The sequence below is a fragment of the Dermacentor silvarum genome, chromosome 1, assembly GCF_013339745.2.
Source record: "Dermacentor silvarum isolate Dsil-2018 chromosome 1, BIME_Dsil_1.4, whole genome shotgun sequence".
In the NCBI taxonomy this organism is placed as follows: Eukaryota; Metazoa; Arthropoda; class Arachnida; order Ixodida; family Ixodidae; genus Dermacentor; species Dermacentor silvarum.
In genome coordinates, this window is record NC_051154.1 from 440,564,491 (window position 1) to 440,577,184 (window position 12,694).

Genomic DNA, 12,694 nt, shown 5'->3' on the forward strand with positions numbered 1-12,694 from the left:
GCAGGCTGAGAATACTTTTTTAACTCATTCCGTACTGTGCCTGTTGGGCATGGTTAGCCCGCTATCAATAGTTTGAAACAGCACTTTCAAGACCTTCTGCGCCGCTCACGGACACACTATACCATCGGACATGAAGGAGGAGAACTATATTTTTGTTTTCTAGGCAGCTCGCGTTTTTACTGCCAGGCGGTAATTATTTAACGTGCTCAGAAGTTTCGCGATCGTCAAAGTAGAAAGCAAAAATGGCCGCTTCAGACAGCAGTGCATGCCCGCTTCGAAAGATCGCAGGCCTCATGATTCTGCTGCGTCTGCGGCTGATTGTATAGATTGTGATAAGGATGTGGCGCCCCTCCTGGCTTTAATCTTCAGTGGCCCGCCAGGCTCGGTGTGGGCAACATTGATCACCACACCAAATAAATATTGACGAGCACAGCTGCTCGTGGTCAGTCATCGCTCACCAGTACGCTGTGGATCGTCTCTCGGTGAGAGGGTGCCTCGAACCTCCATTGTTCACAAATCTGGGGCGGATCGTGACAGATGGATCGAGCATCAGCGAGTCTGAGGATGCTGCTTTTACGCCGGACTTTGACTTTGAGAGCGACGACGGTGCAAACCAGCCCAGAACATCGGCAGCCGCAGCCCAGCACGCCCAACTGTAGTGCTTACAGTTAAATTTTTGTAGCGGAATACATGTTCAATGAAAAATTTTTATTTTTTTTTCGGAGATAGTGCCCATTAAACGGCAATTCATTTTGTATGTCTCATAATTTTCGTTACATTTTTTAGTAGATACAAACTTCGTTCAATTTTATCCCACAATCTTCATTTTGGCAATTTATATCTTTTTTATGACATATACCTCGTTAATAACTTTTATGCGTGAAAAGTGCATTCATTCAGTGTTTTGTTTATGTATTACATAAAATACTCAGTGCAGTAGTTCCTTCAAAAAAGGTCATCTGCCATAACATACAAAAAACACCTATTTTTCCCCATAATAGGAAAAGAGTTAATGTTGTGACACAGAGGAGGAGCGTCAACTAATTTCAATAAGGATCTGTTTTATTCCATTGTGTGAGAAAGCAGAGCACAGAAGTTACATTTAGGTTTGGCTTATGTGATACAGTGCTGACACGTTTGCATTGCCTTGTGTTGACAGGACGCATAGCATTTATAGGCCACTCTAGCTCCTTTTCAGCACTCATTTTGCTATCTGCAGTCATTTAAAAAAATACGAAGGAAGGCTCGTTGAGTATTGACTGCATGGCTAAATGCGTGCTGAAGGTCGCGAGTCCAGCTTCTTTTTTCGCGACACAATCTTTTTTTTGGAGTGGCATTTTTTATGTTACCTTCGCATCAAGCACACTTTCGGGGTGAACGAATAGCCCGGTAAGAAATTTGTAAAAAACCAAGATAAAAAAGCGAGACTGTCATGACCTGCACTGTAGCCAATGCGCAATATGCCTAGCTGCGGGAACGAGAAGTCGACGCTCAATGAACTTAGTCGCGCAGTCTGAGGTGCCGATGCGCGAAATGCCTAGCAGTGGGCTTGAGGAATCGATGCTCGATGTGCTCAGTCGCACAGTAAGAGGTGCCGATGCCCAAGTGCCTAGCCATGGGTCCGAGAAATCGTCACTCGATGAGTCACGCAGTCCGACATGCCGATGCCCGAAGTGCGCAGCCATGGGCTCGAGGAATCGACACTCGATGAGCTTAGTCGCGCAGTCCGACGTGCCGATGCGTGACATGCCTAGTCCACGGCAGGCTCGAGGAATCGACGCTCAATGTGCTTAAGGTGGCGGTCCCACTCCGGCGGCACGAGCCCCCTGTTTTCAGTACTTTTGGAGCAAATGTGGCGGCTCTTCTACTTAGGATATGAAGTTGTCGTACAAACCATAAAAAGCTTAATTCTTGTAGATTCCAACTATATATATTATAAAAAAATTGATTGATGTGATTTAGAAAGAAATGTTCAAGAACAAGCATGCGATACATGAGTTTTGCGAACTGTGTCTCACTTGTGACCATATTTAGAAGAAACTACCCCACTTACTGCATTGCGGCTTGCTCTGTAGCTTTAGGACATATTTATCTAGTTCCTAGACGCAGCAAAATAATGGTGAATTTTAGTTTTGGGATAATCTGCTTTTAAAGATTGCCAAATATCGCAAACTTATGTCGTATACAGCCCGGCAACTACACGATTAAGGAAGCTACATTTTCGATAAATTAGAGTTCAAGCAATTTACATTTAGGACCTAAAATTTCATTCATGTAACTTTATTAGTTTTCCTAATAATGCGGCTGAAATTAAACAATATTTAGAATTCTGGTTTTATTTTTGCCCATTTTTGCGGGAAGGTACTAAAGCTACGAAGCTGCGGTTTAAAACTAATAAAGTACATAAATGAAATTTTGCATGCTAAATGGAAATTCCTTGAACTCCACTTTATCCAAAATTTAGCTTCCTTGAGCATGTAGTTGCCGGGCTGTTTACAACAGAAGATTGCGGTATTTGGCAATTTTCAAAAGCAAATTATCCAAAAAGTAAAAATTCAAAATTATTTTGCTACGTCTAGGAACTAGATAAATATGTCCTAAAGCTACAGAGCAAGCCGCAATGCAGTAAGTGCGGTAGTTTATTCTAAATATGGTCACAACTGAGACACAGTTCGCAAAAAACATGTATCTCATGCTTGTTCTTTAACGTTTATTTTTAAATCACATGAATCAATTTCCTTATATTATATATAGTTTGAATCTACAAGAATGAAGCTTTTTATGGTATATACCACAACTTTATATCCTAAGTAGAAGAGCCGCCACAATTACTCCAAAAGTACTGAAAATAGGGGGGCTCGTGCCGCCGGAGTGGGACCACCACATTAATCGTGCAGTTGGAGGCCCCAATGCACGAAATGCCTAGGCGAGGGTCCAAGAAGTCCGCGTGCAATGTGCTTGATCGCAGAGTCGGGGACGGCTGTGCGCGAAATGCTTAGCCGCGGCTCCGATGATTGTGTACGCGATCTGCTTGATCGCGAATTCCGAAACACCGAGTGCTGAAAAGCTTAGCCGCATGTCCGAAGATTTCGTGCGCAAAGTCTGCGTCGCCGATGCTCGGAATGCTTAGCCGCGGGTCTGAGACATCCACAAATGGAGGGATCAGCCACGCTACTGCGACGTCTGCATAGCGCCCATTTTGACACTCGTCGAGATTACGGAGACTGTCCAAAGCTCGCGAGGTGCAAAGACCGTAACGAGCTGAGCAGATGACGCCACCACGGAGCGAGCACTGGACCAATGGCGAACCACAATGGAGTTGCGTGGTGGGCATGGCCAATCGGAGACTCCGGAACGACCTTCAATCATTTGCTTTTTGTGCGGTTGTTTCTGTAAGGAGGAGATAGCTGAAGCGGTAGATTTGAAGACGGAGAAATGCGCTTTTCGACGAGACCAAGATGGCGGCGCTCGGTTGCGCCGTTCCGGAGATAGTGTGGCTTGAAAAGCCCTGTTCTTTCATGATTTCCGCAAAATTTTTCGCTGCCTTGGCTGATACAAGTAATTTTTTAGAGCACGTCTACATGGTTTTCAGTGATGACATTTCGGAATCGGATAGAGTTATAGAAACTGAAAATGTGATTTTCAAAAAAATCTATATTTGGCCATTTTCCGCGATGCGAAAGCTGTGTCCCCCCTTAAGCCACTGCAATCCATAGCCATGCATGGTCATCACGCGCCTGCACGAGACTGCACTGAATTACCGCAATGGCTGTCGTTTGCTGTCATGTGTGTCCCGTAGAAATGGCTATGCCAACAAAGAAGCGCAAATTACCCTCTCTCGAGGAGAAGGCACATATGATCGCGGAGGCAGAAAGCAGAAGGAAAAAATTTCGCAGTTTCGCCCGAAAGGCGAAGCATCGATTGCAATAGCAGATTAGTAGACAGCTATACAAACTAAGGATAGTAGTTTTATCGGCCGTATAAACTTGTAAACATTCGCTTACTGACTTAATTACCAAGCACACACTAACTAAATTACCAAGCACGGCGTCACGTGCACACAGGTAAACATGAACAGATCTCGCTCGATGACCACAGAAACTAGGTGTCAACATGCTGGAGCGAGAAGGCACGGCAATAGCAGCGAGCGAATTGACCTTTGCGCCGTCTCACTTCAACGCGAACTAAACATCGAAAGCATAGCGTACGTGTCTTTACCGGCACTAGCTGCCCTTTGCCCACATCACAGATCGCTTTGAAGATGAGGCCCACGCGGGCACGCGCACTTTGTACACGTCGCAGATTGCTTTCAAGGTACGGCGCCCGCGTTGGCATCAACATGATGCCAACATCTTGTCGTCTGGGGAAAGTGACATTTCGCTAGAAAAGACTGACTGCGGCAACTGCTTTGAAAGTAATGGATCCTTTTGACCTCATCAGAAAAGTTATCAGAGTGTGATGGCTCTTTTAACGGACTGCGAGACTCGCGTAACGCCTTTGCTTGCCATGAAGCCCAGGCTGACTGACTTCTGGAAATTAAAGTTCCGGTAAGCGCAAGCTTGCCAAGCTTGCTGACTTTGTCATAAATATGCAGTGAAATTGTGATAATTCAAACCACTTCATTGCAACAGTGCATGTGCTGCAAAATGAGTGTTTCGTGATCGGCCAGGCACATGCGTTGGGTTAGGCATCGGCCGTAATGTACGAAAAATGCTGTAACAGCGGCACGAAATGCATTCTCTCGTGAAGTTGCCTGCCTTCAGTACGTCTTAACCTTTGCCCCCATGCCATCATGAAGATTTCCCGGATGATGGCTGCGGTTTCGTTCGCGGCTATGCCGTTTGGTGTACGTATATACAGTGGATCCTCGATTAAACGTCTCCCGGCTATGCGACGACTCGCATTTTATGACGCATTGGTTTGGTCCCAGCAAAACCCGTGTAACTAATGTATTAATAACCTCAATTATACGACGCCTCCCTGGTATCGTCAGTGGAAAAAAAAAACAGTTCTAAACAGGTGCAGGCTGGCACGTAAGCTACACTGCAGGCAGCTGATAACGGGTGTGCAATACCGTATTTACCCGAATGTAACGTGACCGCGATTGTAACGCGAGGGACGACTTTCAAGTCACGCAAAATAAACAAAATAAAACCGCTTATGTAACGTGAAATCAATGTAAAAAGAAATGGTACCTTTATTCAAGGAATCGCAATTTGGAAACGTTCCCTGCCCTCATAGTCGTGTGAAGAGACAGAGCTTTTCTTGGGTGGTCTTCTCGGGCCATCACTTTCGCGAAATTTTGCAGGAGTCGGCACAGAAAGCGTCCCCGACAAGTGTTTCTGGCGCTGTCCTAAGCGTGCAACCAGCGCCAGGAGATCTGTCGGCAGCATACTTCGAGGGTGCCTGTACACTGTAGTGTGGGGATGAGCCGAGTCTCGCAAAAGCGAAACTATCTACAAAAGTGAACGCCCGAGAATTATCTTCCTTGCCATCGAGCTTGTTTGAGATTTAAGGGGGGACACGGGTTGTGGCGACCAAAAATCGCGAAAAAACTCCATTTTTTTTAATTGCATTGTTGGAATGTACAGCTATTATTGCACCTATATTGTTAATTTCATACCGATAATGTCAATATTTTAGCCGCAATGATGCCTTACACGACATGTACTAGCTGAATTTCAGGCTAAACTGACGCTGAAACGGCACATTTTCCGAAACGCGCGCCTGCTCTTCCACGTGTGCTAGCGCGGACATCTTGGTCTCACTTGAAAGAGCCGCTTTTTGCCTTCAAATTCCCGCCAGAACGGGCCCCATTCAGCTATTGGCCACTTAAAAACTGCGCGCCAAAAAAAGGTACTAAAACGCTCTCCTATTCGGCACTTGGCGCACGTGACTTGAGCTTGCCTCCCAATTGGCGGAACGGCATGGTCATCGTCTGCTGCGCGCTTGGAGACGCGCATTGAGACGCGCCATCTTGCCCCAGTGTCAGCGAGAAAGCGTGCCGCGTTGTCGAAAACGGTGCGCAAATTTCGCACGCGGCACAAGTTTGGTGCTAAAAAAGTGCGACGGACGCTCATCGAAAACTGCAAAGTGCGCTGCTCGACGCCGCAAAACGACCAGGACGCCACAACCTCAGCGTTTGATGCCCAAATCGTCGATGCAGCAACGGTAGGCCGAACGGCCGCAGCGGCTGCTGCGATTCAGAGTCCGTCTGCCGCCAAGCCTTCGACCTTCACTCGCGGCAAGATACGATCTACCGGCAACCCTCCGAGCTGAAGGAGGAAGCGGCGAAAGCCAAAGCGAATCTATCGGCGTTATCTTCCGCTCCAGCGACGGAGAGAAAACGCGAGTTCGTGGGTGACAGTACCGACGATGCACTTCGCCCGGCTGATGGGACTACGTTTACGATTGTGGATTTGAGTGCAGTGAACACTTTATTAACGTTTGCGACGTGCAAAAACTGCAGTGGTGCTTTCGAAATCGTCTGAGACGAGCGGGAATACGAACTCGCTGTGAAGCTGCGTTTTATGTGAGCAAACTGTGGAGAGACTCGGTGTGGAGCTCGCCGCGCGTTGATAGTGCCGAGCGAATGAACCCCTTTGCTGTGAACGTTTTGGCTACGCGTGCCATGCAGACAACGGGCAACCGACAGACCGCGTTCAATGACATTTTCTCGTTGATGGACATCAGCCGTCGGGCTCTTCACACGAAACTGTGGCAGAGCTACGTGAAGGCGAAGCTGACGCCCGCGGCCGATCGCGCGGCACGTAATCTGACGAGCGACTGCGCGCGGTCGATTCGCGAACTTTACGCCGAACTGAACGTGGGCAAAGCAACGGAAACTTGCGCCAGTCCCCGAAAAAGCGGCACACAGGGGCTGGAAGTCAGCAGGACTACATGTCTGGTGCCTACTGAGCTGTTCCAGCTGTAAATTTGCAAATAAAAAGGTTTTGCATGTTTTCTCACTTTTCTCAAAACTTGTTTTTGGGTGACTTCACCAGATTGTCGGAGTGATATCTCATGATCTAGAACAGCTAGAGCAATAATTCTTTCCTTAGCAGAAAGCCTAATCTGCATATTACAAAGTGCTGAGAGCAGAATTTCAAATTTCTGCACATGTATATTTTTATTTTATTAATTTTCTTTTGTTGTGGTAGCCATAGGACAAGGAAATAAATTTGAATGGCTAATTATTATTTAATTTGAAAACTTTTTTGCAGCATTGCATTTATTGCATATTATAGTATCTAGCTATGAAATAATATTCACTTTCTACTGAGCAGTTTTTTTTTCATTGTCTCCGGAATCAATAGAGCGACAGATTTGTGTATCTTCTGAACAAATGGACCTACAAGAAAAAATTATTGCATATTTGAAATCAGCACGAAAAACTAAGCAAGCCTGATTATTTTCATCAGAATTGGCCATAAGATGCAGGACATAATCTCCACAACCCATGTCCCCCCTTAAGTACTTCTTAAAAGACCACACTATCATTAAAGTCACGGTCAGTACCAAGCCTCGCATTTAAACTGAGCCTGCTGCTGGTCCCGCCACCCGCAAACAGTCGACTCCCTGACGTTGATACACCGAGCCGCAGCAGACTTTTCCCCAGCTCCACATCCACCAAAATTGCTCATCTCTCGAAGTGACCGTTATACCGAATGCGCTGCATTGCCATATCGTCGTGAATGAGCACAGTCGAATCGCAAAAGGCCACAGGGTATTGCGGCATTGTAACCACTCACAAGCAGAGTGAAAACAGCATAGATTCCAACCAAATACAAGGTCAGACTTCGTTCGACTTGTCTATGGATTGGACGAGACGTAAAGTTACAGGTTACCAACGTAACGGTAAAAATCGCGGGATTATAATATTTGTTTTAGAATGGTCCATTCTGCCGATATTCAAGCGCAACGAGAGGATTGAGTTCAGGTAACGAAAATGATGAAACGAAAAACTGGCGCGTTACAGTTGAATAAATCGCGTAATATTTAAATAATTTAATCTACCTTTCTTGAAAGCAGCACAGCTTCGTGCCGTGGCCTTATTCAGGCAGTTCGTAACCGTTTATTGAGCAAGACTGAGCGTCACTGCCGATATTATGTTTTTCGATTATACGATGCCCAGATTATACAACGGTTTTGCGTGGCCCCCTCAAAGCCATATAATCGGGGTTCCACTGTACATACCAATTTCGCGTCAACGAAGTTATATGACAACGAAATTTTTCGCGTGTCCCGTGAATTTTGTTGTAGCAGGACTCGACTGTAAATTTCGAAAGCACAGTGCATACTAAGCTATCCAGCACTAGCTGCACTTTGTCTACATCGCAGATCATTTTGAAGATAAGGCCTGCGTGGGTCCGCACGTCGCAGATAGCTTTCAAGATATGGCGCCGCCGCCGCACCGTTTCGGCAATGTGCCGGTGGCTTGTTGCAATGCACAAGCTGGCTGCATTGCTAATTATAAGTGACCGCCAGATTCAAAGGCAACGTCAGATACAGAAAAATTACAGATTGGCAACGTATTAGGGGAACTTAATATATCTAAGTCGATGTAGGATTTGTCGGGACTGCGATAACGCGATGTAGCAGCCGGGAAGACGCAGCAGCAAGGAACATATCAACGGGGTACCACTATAGCAATTTTTTCTGTTAAAAAAACTTTTTTTCTTGATTTTATGTATGTTTTGTTATTACGCATTTTGGGTGATTCTTATCACCGAGATTTTACTGTATTGATTGCGTCCGCCCCTTAACTTCCAGATTTTTTTACATTCTTGGGTGATAGAAATTTTGGGCGATAGGAATTCGTATCATTGAGATTTTACTCTACACTGCCAATGTTGCATTACTAAGAAGACTGAATTGAAGGCTCAGAAAGGCATCATATACCGCAAGAAACACACGCACACTTTCAGCCACACTCTCTCTTAGGGGGGGGACGCGGCTTTCGCATCGTAAAATTTGGCCAAAAAAACGATTTTTTGAAAATCACATTTTCAGTTTGTATGACTTCTTTTCTATTTTATTTCAAAATTTCGTTAGGGAAAATTGCGCGGAAATGATGTAAAAAATGTTTATCGAAGCTAAGGTGGCGAGGAGTTTCTCGAAAATAGCGAAAAAACTGCATTTTCAAGCTGCGATATCTCCGCAACCGCGTAACCTAGCGCCGCCATCTTGGTCTCGATGGATAGCGCGATTCTCCGTCTTCAAATCTGGCGCCTCGGCCAGCTGCACCAGGCAAGAGCAAGCGCACAGCAAGCAAAAGTTTCAAGGTCTCGCGGCGGTTTCTGATCGGCAGCGCGCGCCACGTGACTGTACGCGGCTCCGCATTGGTCTCCCGGGCGGTTGCCCTTAGCAACCGGCAGAAAGGTCGTCTGCTCGCCGCGCTGACAGAGCTGAGGAGCCGATTTTGCGTCTTTTCAAGTCGTCGCAGCGTGGTTTGGAGATCGTATCTCACTCATGATAACGAACCGGCGCTCGCTTATTAGAGAAACGAAAAACATTGTCAAGCTCGGCCCTTCTTAGCTTGGAGAACGGCTCTCGTCTGTGATCATGGGCTGGCGATCGTTCAAGAAGAAACGCAAGACTGCGCATCAATTTGGTGCTCGTAAGTCGAAGCCACCGATCTCTAAAAAAAGTTTGCTCCGGCGACTTCAGCAGTGACAATGACGGTGGCATGCAGCACGACGCGGACGTGCAGCTGAGCACCTCAAGCACGGATGGAACATCGTCCGCGCGTATTGGCGAAACTGTTCAGGAACCCAGCCGAAAAAGATGCCATGCGGAAAAAGAAAGCTGCAAAAGCTCATCAGACCATCAGGTCAGATGGTCAAGCTATGCCGCATCGCAAAGGACACAAAGGACTATAACCCTGGTGCCTATTAAATTTTGACAACTTTGAACCTTGTTTTCTCAGTACAATTTTTTTGGCATGTTGCTCAGCTCGTGGAGCAGATATCTTGGTAACTACTTTACAAATTTTGATTGCGTTTGTTTTGTCAGACTCACTCAACTGTACTTTAGGGGATAGCGCTCTTCTTTTTTTATCCTAGTGTTTTAAGAATTCGTAGTAGGGTTCCTTGTTTGCAGTGTAAGCGTGCTCACTGCAGTGAGACTGGAGAAAACAAACTACAAATTTTAGTGTTGAAAAAAATTATTTCGAGAATGCTATCTCCTTCTGCATACATTTGGCTGTGCATACAGTATTTAACAAACTTTTCACTTGATTTCGTAAATCCTCCAGTCCCTCCACGAGGTTCAAGAAAGAAATAATTTGTCTAGCAAAAAGTTTTCATGGTACCGCTTTGAAATTTTTATGGAAGCATCATAGAGCCATTCTTATTCTCTGTACCAATTTTCATTGACATCCACCAAGAAACAAGAAAGTTAGTATCGAAAGCCGCGTCCCCCCTTAAAGCTTACTTCCAAAGCTTTCTGCTATTTATCAATTTTTTTTTTACCAAAGGAGGAGTGGGGGGTCATATGAGCACTATGAGTGTCTAGTCAGCTTGCATAGTCATGCAAATCTATCTAGCTTCCAATAAAATTTTCGCTCTCTCACCTTATCACCTACCGTATTTACTCACGTAATGAACGCACTTGCATAATGAATGCACCCCCAACTTTAGTCGTCAAAATTTGGATTTTTTTTCTCCGGCGTAATAAATGCACCGTGAAGTAGGAGAGACACAGTACGATTTGGCGTCCGCTATGGCATCTGGTGGGTACGATTGTATAGGACGCCAAATCGTACCGCGTGTCTCCTACTTCTATTGTGATGGCAATCATATATGGACACTCCAGGCGCATTTTGCCATCGGCGCCGACGATCGCGACTCTATCTCCCGCGTTCGATGAAGGAAAGCGGGGATGAAACACTCCGTATTTCGTCGCGTGCATGGCGCCGGTGGGAGGGGAGGGAGGGAGGTGGCGGAGCAATTGCACATTGGGCGGTCGCGCGCGCCCTATCTTGAAAGCGATCTGCGTGAGGGGCTGAGTCTAGGTGCTACGGCGACTTATACCTTTGTGCATGCTCCACTATCGCCGCTGTTTGCGTTGAAGCGATACACGGCACGAAGGTCACTTCACTCACTGTTGCTGCTGCGCTTCCTCACACTAGCGTTTCAACAGTGAGTGTCTGCGATCATCGAGTGTGATTCATTCATGTTTGCCTGTGCGCGCACCAAGGCTGGTTAAATTACTTTGCAAGTTTACACAACCCTTACTTCGTATAGCCATCTACGCATTTGCTATCGCAAGCAATGGTTCGACTTTTGGGCAAAACTGCGACTTCTTTAGAGATGGCCGCGAAAAAAAATTAAAATATAGCTCGAAATTTTACCCCGCTTAATAAGCGTATGCACCCCCAACTTTGCCCATATTTTTCGGGGAAAAAAGTGCGTTCATTATGCGAGTAAATACGGTAGTCAAGAAAAGCACTGTGAACAAAAACAGCCTCTGCATGCTTGTATTTGAGAAGCTAACACTCTGGTCGCAACCTTACACTAAATGTAGCATTTATAGATCACCTGAAGGAAAGCAAGATCTTGAAAGGCTGTTTCAAAATGCATGTGTGCATACGGAATCCGCATTTCTTTCCAAGTCGCCATAAATGGAATGAAGGTACCCTGCAATCCGCACATTTATTTATTATTTCTTTTTATATTACGGAATCACATGCCACTGCTCTGTGGAAAGTGGCATAGCAGAGTGAATGCCCTAATAAACGACATTTGCTAGGTAGATCTTGCAAGAGGCAGCACGCAAAAACGCCACTGCGCAGCTCAGCAAAGGGCTTCTTTTGCACAGACAAGTAGCACTGCATGTGACCCCACATTCCAGCATGGCAGCGGAGCCTTGTTTGATACTATATAGCAGTATGTTCCCAAGATGGCGAGTCTTTAACTGAATACTGAACTGGTGTCTAACCTACTACAAGCACATACAGTCTGTACCTGTGTGCGTCTGAAATACCTAATACCAAAACTTTTATTTTTTGGAAGTGGTTTTACTGCAAGCGACCTCATGCACATGCCTTAATTGTTCCTGTGATTAGTGGGAGGTTCACTCTGCTATGACACCAGTGACACTTATAAATCAAATGTATAATAAGGTAATCTGCTGCATACTACACCACTTTTCTTCAGTGTGCTGTGTGCAGTTGAACCCCATAATTGACGATAAGCCTGAATTAATTAAAATTTTCAACAAAATATTTTCACCTCCCCGGCGAACACCCAACAGGATTTAATGCATTTCGTATTTCTCAATAATGAACTGTCACTGAACTGCAATCCCGCATTAACAAAAGCTGCAGGAATGTTAGTCCCATATTATCTGGTGTGAAACGCTCACAGAGTCCAAAAAATTCTTAAATGCATTTTCTGCCCACTTATATTGCATACAACAAACACCAGCATAGCATGTGTGTGTGGCCTCTGTAATTGCAGGCACTGGAAACACATCACAGCTCCCATTATGTCTGTTGACTGCCTTTTTAAGTGGCACAGCCGCGTCGCCATCGACCTGTACTGACATGCGACGATGCTTTGCATACCACGCACATTGCAGTACTCTGCGACTTGGCGTGCACTGAAATTGATCTGTGATGCTCAGAGAAAACAAACTAAAAAAAAGAGAAGCCCAGGCCACCAAACGCGAACTTCATTTATGGTGCCCAAGA

At 45.6% G+C, this 12,694-nt stretch overlaps 1 protein-coding gene across 12 annotated transcripts in view; it reads right to left on the minus strand.

Moving 5' to 3' along the window:
- Positions 1-12,694, minus strand: part of LOC119437723 (uncharacterized) — a 108,717-nt gene that overhangs the window by 37,713 nt on the left and 58,310 nt on the right. The gene's annotated exons all lie outside the window — the stretch shown is intronic.